Source organism: Gorilla gorilla, chromosome 5, assembly GCF_029281585.2.
Source record: "Gorilla gorilla gorilla isolate KB3781 chromosome 5, NHGRI_mGorGor1-v2.1_pri, whole genome shotgun sequence".
Taxonomy (NCBI): Eukaryota; Metazoa; Chordata; class Mammalia; order Primates; family Hominidae; genus Gorilla; species Gorilla gorilla.
Window position 1 is genome coordinate 33,630,540 of NC_073229.2, and position 16,939 is coordinate 33,647,478.

At 44.6% G+C, this 16,939-nt stretch overlaps 1 long non-coding RNA gene and 1 pseudogene across 1 annotated transcript in view; one reads left to right on the forward strand and one right to left on the reverse strand.

Annotated features, from left to right (window-relative positions):
- LOC129534242 (uncharacterized) overlaps positions 1–16,939 on the reverse strand; it is a 57,492-nt gene that overhangs the window by 26,539 nt on the left and 14,014 nt on the right. The gene's annotated exons all lie outside the window — the stretch shown is intronic.
- Positions 4,091–4,742, forward strand: LOC101154086 (actin-related protein 2/3 complex subunit 3-like; annotated as a pseudogene).

Genomic DNA, 16,939 nt, shown 5'->3' on the forward strand with positions numbered 1-16,939 from the left:
CCTACACTTAGTGGCCTCAAACAACCACCATTTTATTAAGTTTATGGATTCTGTGGGTGAGAAATTCAATCAGGGCACAGTAGCCATGGCTTGCCTCCACCGTAAGATGTCTGTGGCTTCAGCTGGGAAGACCTGAATGGCTGCAGGGGACTCAAATGTCTGGGTTCTGCAGCATGCTCTTCTGAGATAACATCTTCATTTGCGCTGGAATCTGGGTAGGAATCACTCCTAGGATGGTGAGTTAGTTTCCTAAGGCTTTCATAATGAAGTACCACAAACTGGATGGCTTAAAACAACAGAAATTTACTGTGCACAGTTCTGGAAGCTGGAAGTCTAAGATGAAAGTGTTGGCAAAGTTGATTTCTTCTGAGGTCAGGAAGGAACAGTCTGTTTCATGCCTCTTTTCTATCTCCTGGTCATTGGCTGGCAACCTTTGGCATTCCTTGGCTTATGGAGGAGTCACCCTGATCTCTGCCTTCATTTCCACACGATGTTCTTTCTCTGTGTGTGTGTTGTCTCTGTGTCCACATCCTCTTTTTTCATAAGGACACCCATCATTTTGGATTAGGGCCCACGCTAATGACCTTATCCTCACCTGATCATCTGCAAAACCCTGTTTCCGAATAAGGTCACATTCACAGATACTGGGGATTAGGTCTTTAACATTTCTGCGGAGATGCAGTTCAACCCATAAAAGCTGGGCTCAGCTGGGACTGCCTACACAGTGCCTCCATGTAGCCTCTCCATTATTGGGCGAAATTCACCCCCGATATTTCACATAGGTTCTTTTCTATTTTCCTTAAGTGTCATCTGGTCTGAGAAATAAAGGGAAAGAGTACAAAAGAGAGAAATTTTAAAGCTGGGTGTCTGGGGGAGACATCACACATCAGCAGGTTCCATGATGCCCCCTGAGCCATAAAACCAGCAAGTTTTTATTAGTGATTTTCAAAAGGGGAGGGAGTGTACGAATAAGGCATGCTTATTATAATCACAGAGATCACATGCTTCACAAGGTAATAAGATATCACAAGGTAAATGGAGGCAGGGCGAGATCACAGGACCACAGGACCGGGGTGAAATTAAAATTACTAATGAAGTTTCAGGCAGGCAATTTCACTGATAACATCTTATCAGGAAACAGGGTTTGAGAGCAGACAACCGGTCTGACCAAAATTTATTAGGCAGGAATTTCCTCGTCCTAATAAGCCTGGAAGCGCTATGGGAGACCGGGGCTTATTTCATCCCACTGCGATGACCGTAAAAGAGAGCCACCCCCAAAGCGGCCATTTTAGAGGCCTCCCCTCAGGGACACGTTCTCTTTCTCAGGGATGTTCCTGGCTAAGAAAAAGAATTCAGCAATATTTCTCCCATTTGCTTTTGAAAGAAGAGAAATATGGCTCTGTTTCGTCCAGCTCACTGGCAGTCAGAGTTTAAGGTCATCTCTTTTGTTCCCTGAACATTGCCGTTATCCTGTTCTTTTTTCAAGGTGCCCAGATTTCATATTTTTCAAACACACATGCTGTACAAACAATTTGTGTAGTTAACGCAATCATCACAGGGTCCTGAGGTGACATACATCCTCCTCAGCTTACGAAGATGATGGGATTAAGAGATTAAAGACAGGCATGGGAAATCACAAGGGTATTGATTGGGGAAGTGATAAGTGTCCATGAAATCTTCACAATTTTTGTTTGGAGATTGCAGTAAAGACAGGCATAAGAAATTATAAAAGTATTAATTTGGGGAACTAATAAATGTCCATGAAATCTTCACAATTTATGTTCTTCTGCCATGGCTTCAGCCAGTCCCTCTGTTCGGGGTTCCTGACTTCCCGCAACACTCCATCTGTCATGGAGCTGAGTTCTGAGAGGGAGTATCCCTGAAGCGAGCCTAAGTGAATCAGGTAGAAGCTGCATGGACTTATATGCACTAGCTTTGGAAGCCATGGTCTATTGGTAGAAGCAGTCACAAGCTTGCCCAAATTCAAGACAAGGGGCATAGAATTTATCTTTGAATGAGAGGAGTATCAAAGAATTTGCCACCACTGTTTTTAAAAAGCGGACTTCCGCCAGGTGCAGTGGCTCACCCTGTAATCCCAGCACTTTGGGAGGCTGAGGTGGGAGGATCACTTGAGCCTAGGAGTTTGAAACCAGCCTGGTCAAAATAGCGAGGCCCTGCATCTTAAAACAAAACAAAACAAAAACCAGACTTCATTATACATATACATATGTATGTGTGTGTTTGTGTTTGTATATATGTATATATATATACATATTTTTTTTTGAGACAGGGTCTCACTCTGTCACCCAGGCTAGAGTACAGTGGCACCATCACTGTACTCTTACTGCAGCCTTAAACTCCTGAGCTTAAATGATCCTGATCCTCTCACCCCAGCCTCCCAAGTAGCTGGGTCTATAGTATAGGTGTGCACCAGCACACCCGGCTAAGTTTAAAAAAATTTTTTTTGTAAGAGATAAAGTCTCACCTTCTCACTTTGTTGCCCAGGCTGGTCTCAAACTCCTGAGCTCAAGTGATCCTCCTGCCTTGACCTCCCAAAGTGCTGAGATTACAGGTGTGAGCCGACATGCCTGGCTGATTTCATTTTTTAGAGCAGTGTTAGGTGCACAGCAAAACTGAGAGGAAGGTACAGAGGTTTCCCATATAATTCCTGCCCCTACAAATGCACAGCCTCCCCTATTATTAACATCCCCCACCAGAATGGTGCATTTGTTACAACTGATGAACTGACGCTGATGCATCATCACCCAAAGTCTATGGTTGACATCAGCGTTCACTGTTGACATTGTACATTTCATGGGAATGCATAATGACGTGTATCCACCATTATAGTTTCAGTGCCCTAAAAATTCCCCTGTTTGCAGACATTTTTAAAAACCACCTCATGTAGCAATGTTTAACCTAGGGTTTATGGACCCACTGGGAATCCATAGATGGCTTCCAAAGCATCTGAGAAACTATGGGAGTTATGCAATGTGTTGTATGAGTCCAGGTTCTTTTTTCTGCAGCATTGGTCCGTAGTTCAGAAGGGGTTATGACCTACAAATGATGAGGAAGTACAGGGATATTAGGCCAATTTGCTGCTTCCAAACAAATCAGGGCACGCTTCCCATTCTCTAACTCAGAGAAAATGTTTTCTATCTCTGGCTTGGCATCAGAGACAGGCTTTCTCCTTCCCCGAGGCAGCCTCTGCCATCTGCCAAATGGTGTTGTTCTGTGACCCCAGTGTCCTTGAAGCCATCCGGAAGTCTTAGAGGGAGGTCCCTAGTGGTCCCAGCATGCTCTAACTCCTCAGGGGACAGGACTGGAACTGAAAAGCAGCCTGTTTCCCACTCTCCCTAGAGCTGAAGGCTCTGTGAGCCCAACCATCCCACAGCAGAACTAGGAGCCCATGGAAGTGTTGGCTTGTCCCACCATACTCAGCCCTTTCCAATTCCCCTTCCAACCTTATTCATGCTTCTGTGTTATTTGGGTACCTGCTTATCTCCTCTACTAACTAATAAAATTTTGAGAACAATGACCTGTCATTTTTCTGTATATTAAACAGTATTTAGCACCACGTTTTGCATATGATAATTCTCAAAATGGTTGGTAATTTTAAAACATCAAAGCTGAGTTGCAGAAAGTTAGAACAGGTCTCCGACAGCTCTGATCGCAGCTTTGGTCATGAGGATGCTGGTTATTTATGTGGTTAGAACCAGGGCCTCAAGAGCTCACCGTGCTAGGAGGGTCTTATCTGGGGAAAGCCAGAGTGGGCCAAAAATAAGAAGGGGATTTGAGAGGGGGAATTTGAGGAGAGAAACTTAGAGCTAGCCTGGGTTCTAATCCCAGCTCTGCCACCAACAATCTGTGGGACAGGACACCAGTCAAGGCATGTCTGTATGGCATAGTAGAGTTGGAATGTGAAGCTTGGCTCTCCCATGTATTAGCTGTGAGAGAGGCAGCAGCTTCATGTCCTAGCTCCCTCCTCTTCTTATTATCTGTGTGACCTTGGGCATTAATAAGTCTCCAAAGCCTCAGCTACCTCTCTCCTAAAATACCTGTTCTAGTGATCCTGCTGCTCTGGGTTGAAACCCAGGTGATCCCAAGATGCTGGCTTACCTATCTTCTCTCATGGGCCCTGACACCAAACTCACTGGAAACATGGCACTGTTACCCATCAGAAGCCAATTCAAAGGACCTGCCCCCAGAGAGACAAAAGATACAGATATTGTGGATGAAGCCATCTGTTACTTCAAGGCCAATGTCTTCTTCAAAAACTATGAAATTAAGAATGAAGCTGATAGGACCTTGATATATATAACTCTCTACATTTCTGAGTGTTTGAAGAAACTCCAAAAGTACAATTCCAAAATCCAAGGTGAGAAAGAAATGTATACATTGGGAATCACGAATTTTCCTATTCCTGGAAAGCCTCATTTTCCACTTAACGCAATTATGCCAAACCTGCGAACAAACAGGAAGATGAAGTGATGAGAGCCTATTTACAACAGCTAAGGAGAAAGACTGGACTGAGACTTTGTGAGAAAGTTTTTGACCCTCAGAATGATAAACCCAGCAAGTGGTGGGCTTGCTTTGTGAAGAGACAGTTCATGAACAAGAGTCTTTCAGGACCTGGACAGTGAAGGGAGCCTGGGCAGCCACCATCTCCAGAGCCCTGGGCAGCATTTTCCATTAAGATGTACACAATCTTTTGCCTTTATCTCATAAAGTTTTATACAGAAGAGAGAGGAGCATGTCTTCACTTGAAAAACTCTTGACCAAGAATTCGGGTGGGGGAAAAGAAAGTGAGGTATCAAAGGTGATCTGAAATTTTCTACAGTATTAAGCTGGTGCTTAATAAGAATAAGTAATAATAAAGAAATTTCTAACATTAAAAAAAAATACCTATTCCAGAGATTACTAGTGTCTGCCAAGTGCCCTCCATGGGATAGGTACTGTTGTAAGTGCTTTATATGTACTCACTCCTTTGGTCCTTTTAACAATCCTGCAAACTAGGTAGTAGTATTATCCCATTTCCAATAACTCAACTGAAGCACATGGGGGTAACTCTCCTACAGTTACCCCACTGTCAAGGGGGTATAGCTGGGATTTGAACCAGGCAGTCTAGCTCCCTGAGTCTGCTTCCTTAACCACCACATTACCACACAGTGACCTGACACAATGCACTGAAATTGCTTAGCATGCAGTAAGAGCTCAACAAATGTCAGTTGCTTGTGATGGTCATTCTGAATCTCCCAGCCTCATTTTTAAGGTGGAGATGATACTACCCAATTCATGGGTAGAGATAACACAGATAAAGCACTGAACATTACACATAAGACTGGATGCCTGGGTTTGGTTTTTTTTTTTTTTTTTGGTTCTGGCCACATGGCAAGCAGATTGGCTATTTATTTGCACCTATGACACCGACTTAGGGGTTCAACATGCTCTTGTTTGTTGCCGAGTCTGTATTGCTTGGTGTTTTCTAGCTTGCCTAGTGCTTTGCTCATAGCAGATGCTAAAAAATATGGTTCATTTATTTTCCTCAAATCTATAGAATTCCCACCATTCTTGTATAGGCTACTTTGGAAGGCGGTGTGGGAGAAAGGGTACTTAGGTGCTGAGACAGAACTAATAATTGATCCCACTCCTGATTTCAGTCAGTCCCTATGCCAGTATTGTGCAATGTATAAGCCTCCCAGAAACTCACTTAAAGGCAATTTCTACTTAATTGGTGCTTTGGGTGTTACAAACACAAGCTTGTAGCAGGTCTCCCCTTGTTAATACATGACAGCTATTGCCCTGTTCTTACCATGCCTATGCAGATGAATCCTGTCTGTCTTGGACTTCTGATTGCTACAGGCTGGGGACCATGTCTGTTTGACTTACTATCAATGGCACAATGCCAAGTACCAAGTACCAGGTTCAAAAAATGTTTATTTGCTGATTCAGCAGTTGTTGATCCTGTTGGAGGTAGATTCTAGCCTTGGTCATTCACCACCTTGATTTCTGACTCTGTGGCAAGATTCGTATATCATGCTCTACTAGGTCTTCTCACCTTCATTTTTGTTATTTGGTGGGCAGAGCCTGTGTGCTGAAAAGGGGAAGTGGTTGTGAGTGTGCTGGAGAAAGAGGACCTGCTTCAGCAGATTTTTAGGAATGGGCTTAATCAGGGAGGGCACCTATTATTTACTAAGTACTTACTATGTCAGGCATCAGGTTAGGAGTTCTCCAAATGGATATAAAGAAACAGAAAACTTTTGGTGCACCAGTGGTGTGTGGGAGACATTTGGGGGAGCATTCACTGCCTGCTCCTCATATTCCCAGGACTACGACTAGATCAGCAAGTTACTACAGCCCTCACTTCTTGTCTCTCTCCTTATCCATTTCTCCCCAGGAGGAGAAATGAGTTAACGGCTTGTGTCCATGATTTTCAGTGTATGTTGAATAACAGCAACTCAAACATATTAAGTCCTAATCGTTGGCATTTATAAATGTTACCTTATTTGGGAAAGAGCTCTTTGCAGTGTGATTAAGGATTCCGAGATAAAGAGGTATTATTTGTCTGTTAGGACTTCTGTAACAAAATACCACAGACTGTGGGACTTAAACAACAGAAATTTATTTTCTCATAGTTCTAGAGGCTGGATGTCCAAGATCAAGGGGCTGACAAGGCTGGTTTCTCTGAAGACCTCTCTTTGACTTGCAGATAGCTGCATTCTTGGTGTGTCCTCACATGACCATTCCTCTGTGTATGGGCACCCCTACTGTCTCTTCTTCTTATAAGAATACCAGTCCTGTTGAAGTAGGGCCCCACCCACATAACCTCATTTAACCTTAGTTACCTTTTAAAATGCTTTATCTCCAAATATAGTCAGACGGTGGGTTGGGGGTGGTCAGGGCTTTCACATGAATTTTGGGGGACAGAATTCACTCTGTAACAGGTTACTTTGGATCATCCAGGTGGGCCCTAAACCTCATTGCAAGCACCCTTATAAAAGAGAGGCAGAGGGAGATTTGAGACACATGCAGACAGAAGACACACAGAAGGCAGTATGGCTACACAGGCAGGGACTGGGGTGATGTAAACATAAGCCAAAGAATGCTGACAGCCACTAGATGCTGAACAAGGAAGTGTGGTCCTGCTAACATCTTGATTTTGGACTTCTGGCTATCAGAGCTATGAGGGAATAAGTTCCTCTTTCTATCAGGCACCCAGTTTTGTTACAGCAGCCCCCCAAAATGAACACAATTGAATGGTGCTGTTCAAAGACTGAAACCTAACACCTGGAGCTTTGACTTTTTCCTGTCTCTCTCTGTCTCTGTCCAGGATGAAGCAGTAATGCTGGGTAAAAGTGTCAGCTCTGCAGACCAGAGTTTTCTTTCATGTGGAGTGTCCCAGAGTCTAGACTGTGGAGCACAGTCAGGCAGCATTATGGCTGAAGTATTCACAGGCCTGCTTGGTCACTTATACCATAGCCATATCCTCTAACCTGGAATTCATTAGGATGAAGCTCAAATTTTGATCTCCACCTGTCGGATCCTCTCTATCTCTCTATCAGTTCTTGCTATGGTCTGAATGTTTGTGTCCCTCCCCTCCAAGTTCATAGGTCAAATCATAATCCCCAGTGTCATGCTTTAGGAGGTGGGGCTCTTGGGAAGTGATTAGGTCAGGGAGGAAGATTACTCATGAATGGGACTCGTGCCCTTATAAAAAAGGTGCCAGAGACATCCCTTGCCCTTTCCACCATGTTAGTTCATAGTGAGAAAATGGCCATCAATGAACCAAGAAGTGGCCCTTACCATGTAACGCATCTGCCTTGCTCTTGGACTTCCCAGCCTCCAAAACTGTGAGAAATCAATTTCTGTTGTTTGCAAGCTACTTGGTGTATGGTATTTTGTTAGAGCAGCACAAGCAGACTAAGACAGTTCTGAATTGGGATTCTGAAGAGAGGGGTGTTATTTATTAATCCCCTTAAAACCCCAAGAGAATGCATGGGAAATATATCTGTGGACTGGTTGGAGAGAAAAAAAGAAACTTGTAAACAGGATGTGATCTGTCAGGATCCTCCTGAAAGAAAAGTCGGGGTGGAAATTAGTAAGGCAAACCAGGGTCAGAGCTTCCCAAGACCATGGGAACCTACTTCTTGCATCAGCGTGACCTGGATGCGAAACATGGAATCAAAGAAGATCAAAGAAGAAACATGGAATCAAAGAAGATTTTGGAGCTTTAAGATTTGACCACCCTGCTGGATTTGGACTTGCATGGTGCCTATAGGCCCTTTGTTTTGGCCAATTTCTCCCATATGGAATGGCTGTATTTACCCAATGCCTTTACCCCCATTGTGTCCAGGAAGTAACTAGCTTACTTTTGATTTTATAGGCTCATAAGTGGAAGGGACTTGCCTTGTCTCAGATGAGACTTTGGACTGTGGACTTCTGAGTTAATGCTGAAATGAGTTAAGCCTTTGGGGGACTGTTGGGAAGGCAGGACTGGTTTTTAAAACGTGAGGACATGAGGTTGGCAGAATGATATGGTTTGGCTATGTCCCCACCCAGATCTCACCTGGAATTCCCACGTGTTGTGGAAGGGACCTGGTGGGAGGTAATTGAATCATGGGGGCAGGTCTTTCCCATGCTGTTCTCATGATAGTAAGTATCACGAGATCCGATGGTGATTATAAGGGTGAGTTTTCCTGCACAAGCTTTCTTCTATTGTCTGCTGCCATGTGAGATGTGCCTTTCCCCTTCCACCATGACTGTGAGGCCTCCCCAGCCACATGGAAGTATAAGTCCAATAAACCTCCTTCTTTTGTTTAAAAAGAAAAAAGAAAAGAAAAGAAATTAATAAGGCAAGTTCTGACACAAGACTGCCTGGATTCAGATCTGAGCTCAGATCTTCCCAGCTGCATGACTGTGAGCAAATCAATTTTTTCTCCCCTACTCGGTTTTCCCATCTGTAAAATAGGGCCAAATAGGAGCCCCTCTCTCCTAGATTAAATAAATATATGGATTAAATAAATATATGCATATAAAGCACTTAGGACAGCTTACACGGAGGCACATAATAAGCCCCCAATAGATGTGAGCTATTATTCTCTAGAAAAATAGTTGAGAGAAAGGGAGAAAAAGAAGTTGCCTATAGATGCAGATATAAACTCTCTTTCTCTAGATGACTGTGGGTAAAATTCAGCAGCATTTAAATGTCTGGTCTGACCCACTGTTGAGATAACCAGTACAAACTCAAGGCCTCAGGAGGGTGGGGGAAAAGGGAGTTGCAGGTGTTTGCAGGAGGAAGCCATCATTTCAGCCAATAACGGACTTGGTGCAGCATGGGCATCTGGCAGCACAGCAAAGGCGCTTTGGCAGCTTCATGTATGGTACAAGTGAGTGAATTACTGTTATGCTAATTAAACTTATTAATACAGCATCAGGAAAGAGTCTGATCCCTTCATTTCTAATATCTTGGAAATGCAGGGAAGGAGGGGAGGGTCATTGATTCATTAATTCAACACGTGTTCATTGAGTTCTGCTGTGTGCCAGGCACTATTCCAGCCCCTGGAGACATGAGAGTAAATGAAGAAAAGTCCTGGATTCATGGCTTCTATTATAGTGATAAGAGAGAGACAATAAACAAATAAACATGTGAAACGTAAATATAATAGTCAGGGCTGGGCGCAGTGGCTCACGCCTGTAATCCCAGCACTTTGGGAGGCTGAGGCAGGCGGATCACAAGGTCAGGAGAGCAAGACCATCCTGGCCAACATGGTGAAATCCCGTCTCTACTAAAAATACAAAAATTAGCCAGGTGTGGTGGTGCGCACCTGTAATCCCAGCTACTCGGGAGGCTGAGCCAGGAGAATCACTTGAACCCAGGAGGCAGAGGTTGTAGTGAGCCGAGATCACGCCACTGCACTCCAGCCTGGTGACAGAGCAAGATTCCGTCTCAAAAAAAAAAAAAAAAAAAAAAAAAATTACAGTCAGATAATGACATGGGCTATGGAGAAAAATAAAATAGATAAATGAGGAATGAGGAGAGGGTAAGAATGAGATGGTTTTAAATAGAGTGGTAAGTTCCCCAGTGCTGCTAAAACAAATGACCATAAACATAGTCCTTAAACAGCAAAAATTTATTTTTATCTTTCTGTTCTAGAGGTCAGAAGTCCTAAAATAAAGGTGTCGGCAGGACTGTGTTCCTTTTGGAAGGTTTAGGGGAGAATCCACTTCCTTGACTTTTTCAGCTTGTGAGGCCACCCCCATCCCTTGGCTCATAGCCCCTTCCTGTATCTTCCAAGCCAGCAGTGTGGCAGATTCGTATTTCTCTCTGATGCTCTTTCCACCATCATATCTCCTTCTCTGACTCTGTCTCCTGCCTTCCTCCTGTAAAGACTCATGAGTACAATGGGCACACCTGGATTATCCAGGATCATCTCTCATCTCAAGATCCTCAGCTTAATTATGACTGTAAAGTGTCTCTGCCATGTAAGGTAGCAGGTTCTGGGAATTAGGACATGGATATCATTGGAAGGCCATTATTCCACCTACCAAGATAGTCAGAAAAGACCCCAGTGAGAAGGTGACACTGAGAGAAGCAAGGATGTATGCCATGCAGTTAGCTAGGGAAGAGCACACCAGGCCACAGACGAGAGGCAGGTCTGGAGTGTTTGAGGAACAGAAAGGGCCTGATGAGCTGCAGAGGAGGGAGGAGGGGAGAGTAGCAGGTGCTGAGGTCAGAGGTAAAGGGGGACCAAATTCCACAGGCCCTTACAGGTCACTTTGAGATCTTCTCTGCCAACCCCACCCTGTTTGTGAAAGACTGAAACAGACTATGGTCTCATTTGGTTTTCACAGTGGTGTGACATCCTCAGTTTATGCTTGCTGAGTAAGGCCTGAGGCCTTGCCTCACCTACCCAGGCATTAAGGGATAGAGCTGGGTGTTTTTGGCCATTCTTGTGTCACTATAAAGAACCACCTGAGGCCAGGCACGGTGGTTTATGCCTATAATCCCAGGACTTTGCAAGGCCGAGGTGGGCAGATTGCCTGAGCTCAGGAGTTCAAGACCAGCCTGGACAACACGGTGAAACCCCGTCTCTACTAAAATACAAAAAGTTAGCTGGGTGTGGCGGCATGAACCTGTAATCCCAGCTACTCAGGAGGTCGAAGCAGGAGAATTGCTTGAACCCGGGAAGCGGAGGTTGCAGTGAGCCAAGATCATGCCACTGCACTCCAGCCTGACAGAGCGAGACTTTGTCTCCAAAAAAAGAAAGAAATACCTGAGACTGGGTAATTTGTAAAGAAAAGAGGTTTACACTGTGGAAGACAATGTAGTGACTCCTCAGGGATCTAGATCCAGAAATACCATTTGACCCAGCAACCCCATTATGTGGTGTATACCCAAAGGATTATAAATCAGTCTACTCTAAAGACACGTGCACACATATGTTTATTGCAGCACTATGTACAATAGCAAAGACTTGGAACCAACCCAAATGCCCATCAGTGATAGACTGGATAAAGAAAATGTGGCACATATACACCCTGGAATACTATGCAGCCATAAAAAAAGATGAGTTCATGTCCTTTGCGGGGACATGGATGAAGCTGGAAGCCATCATCCTCAGCAAACTAACACAGGAACAGAAACCAAACACCGCATGTTCTCACTCATAAGTGGGAGTTGAATAATGAGAACACATGGACACAGGGAGGGGAACAACACATACCAGGGCCTGTCATGGGGTTGGGGGCAAGGGAAGGGAGAGCATTAGGGCAAATACCTAACGGATGTGAGGCTTAAAACCTATGACGGGTTGATAGGTGCAGTAAACCACCATGGCACCTGTATACGTGTGTAACAAACATGCACATTCAGCACATGTATCCCAGAACTTATTGTAAAATTTTAAAAGAAAGGATAAAGTTTAAAAAGAAAAAAAAGAAAAGAGGTTTAACGGCCTTACAGTTCTGCAGGCTGTACCAACATGGCTCCAGCATCTGCTTCTGGTGAGGGCCTCAGGGAGCTCACAATCATGGCAGAAGGTGAAGCAGGAGCAGGTGCAAGAGCATGAGGGAGGAGCTGCCACACACTTTTAAATAACCAGGTCTTGTGAGAACTCTCTCAATATCATGAGAACAGCGAGGGACAAATCCGCCCCCGTGATCCAATCACTTCCCACCAGGGCCCTCTTGCAACACTGGAAATCACATTTCAACACGAGATTTGGAGGGGACAGGCATCCAAACCATATAACTGCGTTTCAAACCCACAACCCATCTGACTCCAAACCTGTCCTGGACTTCTGAGTAGGGTCTCTCTGATCAAGTGCTTTAGCTCCTGGTTTCAAGGATACATCCTCTCTGAAGCCTTCCCTTCCCTTCCCAACACTAGGTTAGGTGTCCTGCCCATGTGCACTTACACTGATCACCTTCCATACTCATTCCAAGGGGACCCCTTTTCATACGGTATTATAACTCCTGGATTCAGGGTCTGTATCTCACCTTTAAGCCTAGATCATGTTCTATTTATCAATGGATACTTACAGTAGAGTTTAGAGTAAATAATCAGTAACTGTTTGTAAATGAATTGATGAAATTAAGAGTAAATGCATGAGTAAATGACCTTACCTTAGCAAATTAATAGGTGAGTCCCAGAAAACTAAAGGCTCATAAAATAGCACCTAACCTTAAAAGGACACACCTTTTAACTCAAGGTGTTTAGAAGAAATGCATGACAGTTCTGCTTATGGCACAAAGTTCCCTGCTATAAGAAGTGGAGCAGGGAAGTCATTAAGGATCAAGAAGTCCCTTCCTAGCTGCAGGAAGCAGCCCTCTTAGCCATGAGGAGCATCCATTGTAGATCATATTAATAAGCATAAAAGCAGGAGAGGAGAATTGCTCCTTTGGAATCCTTTAGCTCCTGTGCTTGCTTTCACCTCCTGGAGCAACATCCAACCCAAAAGATTGGATTAAGAAGCGATTAACAAGCAATAGGCAGTGATTCCATGCAGGAGGCTGATGAACACCATGAGGACATCTCAGGATCCCTCCCTCCAGGCATCCCGTGGCCCACACATCTGTGTGTGTCTGGTGCTGATGAGGTACTGTTTTGATCATGATGTAAAAGTAAGAATGCTTGGAATAAAGTTGTCATTTTCTTCTGAAGCCTGTTCACAGCCTGTTTATTCCTCCAGGGACATTCTGAGTCTGATTCCAACAATATGCTTTGAGATTATTAAAAGACTTTCCAAAAAACACTGTCAGAGAGAAACTGCCACCATAGTACATAGCTGTCTGGGGCTGGAGGAATCCTGGCTCTAAGCAAAATCTTGGGATATGGAGCACAAGTTTCAGATGAAAACAGCTTCTGGGAGGAAGGAGAGCATTTTATAGCAGAAGCATTAAATTAATCCTCACTCATACAGTGCAAATTTTGACACAAAAATCCCTGGTTTCCAGGGGAGCAGGGCCAATAGGAGGGCTCTATAGGTTTCCACTAGGCTGCAAGGAAATGGATATTATATAAGAAGGGGTGGGAGTTGGGGAGAGAAAAGAGGCCAAGTAGAGTACAAAAGGAAAGAGCATAAGGGCCGGGTTTGGTGGCTCCCGCCTATAATCCCAGCACTTTGGGAGGCCAAGTTGGGTGGATCACTTGAGCTCAGGAGTTTGAGAACAGCCTGGGCAACACGGCGAAACCCCTTCTGTATAAAATTTATCCAAGCATAGTGGCATATGCCTGTGGTCCCAGCTACTCGGGAGGCTGAGATGGGAGGACTGCTTGAGCCCAGGAGGTTGAGGCTCCAATGAGCTGTGATCATGCCACCGTACTCCAGCCTGGGTGACGGAGTGAGACCAAAGAAAGGAAGGAAGGAAAGGAAGGGAGAAAGAAAGAAAATATGTGCATTTCTAAGAGGCAACTTTATCTTGGTAAATTAACTTCACACAACAAGGATGCAGTCAGACTCACAGTGTTAAATGCTGCACTTCTCTTGCTAAGCTACTGCTTACACACGGAAAGAAACCTTGCAGATTACCAGATGTAGATGGAGTTGTTTGGCTAGAAAAGGGCAAAATCTTTTGCCACAATAACAATAATATTTACTCTGTGCCAGGTACCACGTTAGGCTCTGGGGTTGCACGTGGCTATCAGTGAGACTTAGTCCCTGTCTGCATGGAGGACACATGTTAAACAAGTCCTTGAGGTTCAAAACCTCAGAGAAGTGTTATATTCATATTTATTTTTCCTAAGATTTCTCTGGCTATGTTGTGGAGAATGCATTAGAAAAGGGCAAAGATGGATACAGAAAGACTGCTTAAGAGGCTGTTATTGTCATTCAGGTGAGAGATGATGGAGGTGTGGAAGAGATAAATGATAAAGAATCAAAAGATATTTAGGCATGGAACTGGCGTGACCTGGGTATGCATCTGAGAATAGAGCAGGGGCATCACTTCCAGTTTCAGACTTGACCAACTGGTGGAGGGGTGCACTCTACAGAAATAGAGGATGTTAGGAGAGAAGGTGTCTGTTGGGGAAACCATGAGTTCTTAGATGTTGTGAGGGACACTGCAGATTGGCTCACTTGACCTCTATTCTATGCTCCTTCTCATGGTCCATCTCATATTATAGAGTCTAGAAAGCCAAAACAACATTCCCCACACTCTCTTATAATTCAGGATTCAAATGTGGTTCAGGTCATCAATCAGCTACACTTGCATGAGTCTTGAATCCAGAAGCGAGTCAGGTGGAGAAAGAGGCAGCAGAGCCTGGAGCGTCCATTCTGCTGATGCAAATCTAGTGAGTTAAATGACTCTGGGTCCAACACTTCAGGCTATAGCTGCCTGACATCTGCATCAGAGCTAGGCCCACATTTGGAACAGCAGGTTTCTAATTCCTTAGCTTCCTGCCTGTGGCAAAGCTAGAACTTCCCCTAGAGGGTTAATTCTGCAGTGGTATTCTGGGTGCCATTCCTGGAAGCCTAGGGCCTTCTTCAGTCCTTCCTACAACTTCTAAGCACACAATTTCCTGTAGAAGCCCCTTTCTGCTTACAATGTCTAGAATGCATTATGCTCTCAGCAACAGAAAATTAACCAATATGAAAGTAGTGAGTTTGTAGAGCCTGCAAGAAATGCAGGTGCAAATACACATATGGCACTCAGATGATAACCTATATCATCTGACCTATAACCCCAGACCTCTGGGGTTAAGGAGAGAGGACTGGGCTGGCAATTTATGAGTAATGTTAGCATGCGGTTATAGGATGAGATCATCCTGGGAGATATTGCCAAGAAAGAATTTGAAGGTTGAGAGGAAAGGAGGCCCTGGGACCAAAGCTTTGGAAACACCAGTTTTTGAGAACTGGCTAGAAATGCAAGCTGGCCACCATAGGAAGATGGACAGAAGGTAGGAAGAAACCACGAGGTGCTGGTGTTATAGAAACCAGAGGTAGAAAGTGGTCCTTTAAGAATGGATTAACCTGGCAAGTGCTGCTAGGAGGTCAGGCAAACTGAGGACTGAATATGCCTGTGGAGTCTGGTCTTTGGTAACCTTGGAAAGAGCAGGTTTGGTTGCAGTGATGACAACAGGGTCAGATTAGGGAGATCCAGGGGTGAGGGAGAGATAAGAAAATAGATACCATGAGAGGAGGCAGTCTTAAAAGAGGCTTAACCATCTCCGGAAGTGACGAAGGATTAAGGAGGGGAGTTTATAAAAAATCTTTAGTCAAGCTAAGCCACTCCTCATCATGAAACATTAGTGAGGTGTTATGTGAGGTAGTATTGCATATTTTAACTGAATGATGAATTTTTGCATTTTTTTTTTTTTCTAGACAGATTCTCGCTCTGTCATCCAGGTCATCCAGGCTGGAGTGCAGTGGTGCTATCACGATTCACTGGCACCTCTGCCTCTGGGCTCAAGTGATCCTAGCACCTCAGCCCCCCAAGTAGTTGGGACCACAGGTACGTGCCACCATACCCAGCTAACTTTTGTGTTTTTTTGTAGAGATGGGGTTTCACTATGTTGCCCAGCCTTGTTTCAAACTCTTGGACTCAAGTGATCCACCTGCCTCAGCCTCCCAAAGTGCTGGGATGATAGGGGTGAGGCACCATGCTTGGTTACTTTTTTTTTATATGGGAGAAAGAAGCACATGTTTGAATGGTCAGGAGGTGAAATTGGAAGACTCGGGGGAGAGGGAATGCTTACACACCTCAATGGTTGTGCAAATGTAGGAGGTAGTGGGCTCCAGATGGGGGAGATGGTTCTAGAGAGAAGAGAGAACACCTCTTCTTCCACTGCCCCGGGAGGGAAGGATGAGGCAGAGAGAGCAGATGCATTAGGGATTAGCTGTTGTGGGCAGGAATGGGAGGACAGATGGACTGTGGTATTTAGTCTGTGCAGTAACAGACACAATTCTCTTTCTAGGTTTGTAGGGGGTGAGGGTTGGAGATTTTGGGAGAGTGGAGAAGGTCTTAATGGTCATCCTGGAGAATGAAAGGGCAAGCTCGCTAGATTGCCATCAGCACTGGGGCCCTGCTTGGGATTAGTGACCAGGAACTGACAGTGGGATCAATCTGTACAACTGCAAGATTGTGCTTGGCAGTACTTGGGCACTTGCTCACAGCCAGGGAACAGGTGGTCAGCTCTAGTCATGCAGGCTTGGGGTGTTTTCAGGTCGCTATGATGGAAGGACAATAGGCAAGGGAAACGGACAAGAGAATAAATCAGAGGTTCTCAGTGACAGAAGGGATGGTAGCACCCTGCTGTGGTGTCTGGAAGTAGCCAAGGCTGTTTCGGGTTCTCACAATGAAGGGGAGCATATTGGAATTTAGTGGGCAGGACCCAGGGATGCTAAATGCCCTCAATGTGGAAGAGGGTACCTAACAACAAATAATCATCCCCCGCAAATTGCCAATCATACCCAATGATAAATGATGAAACTAAGGGACT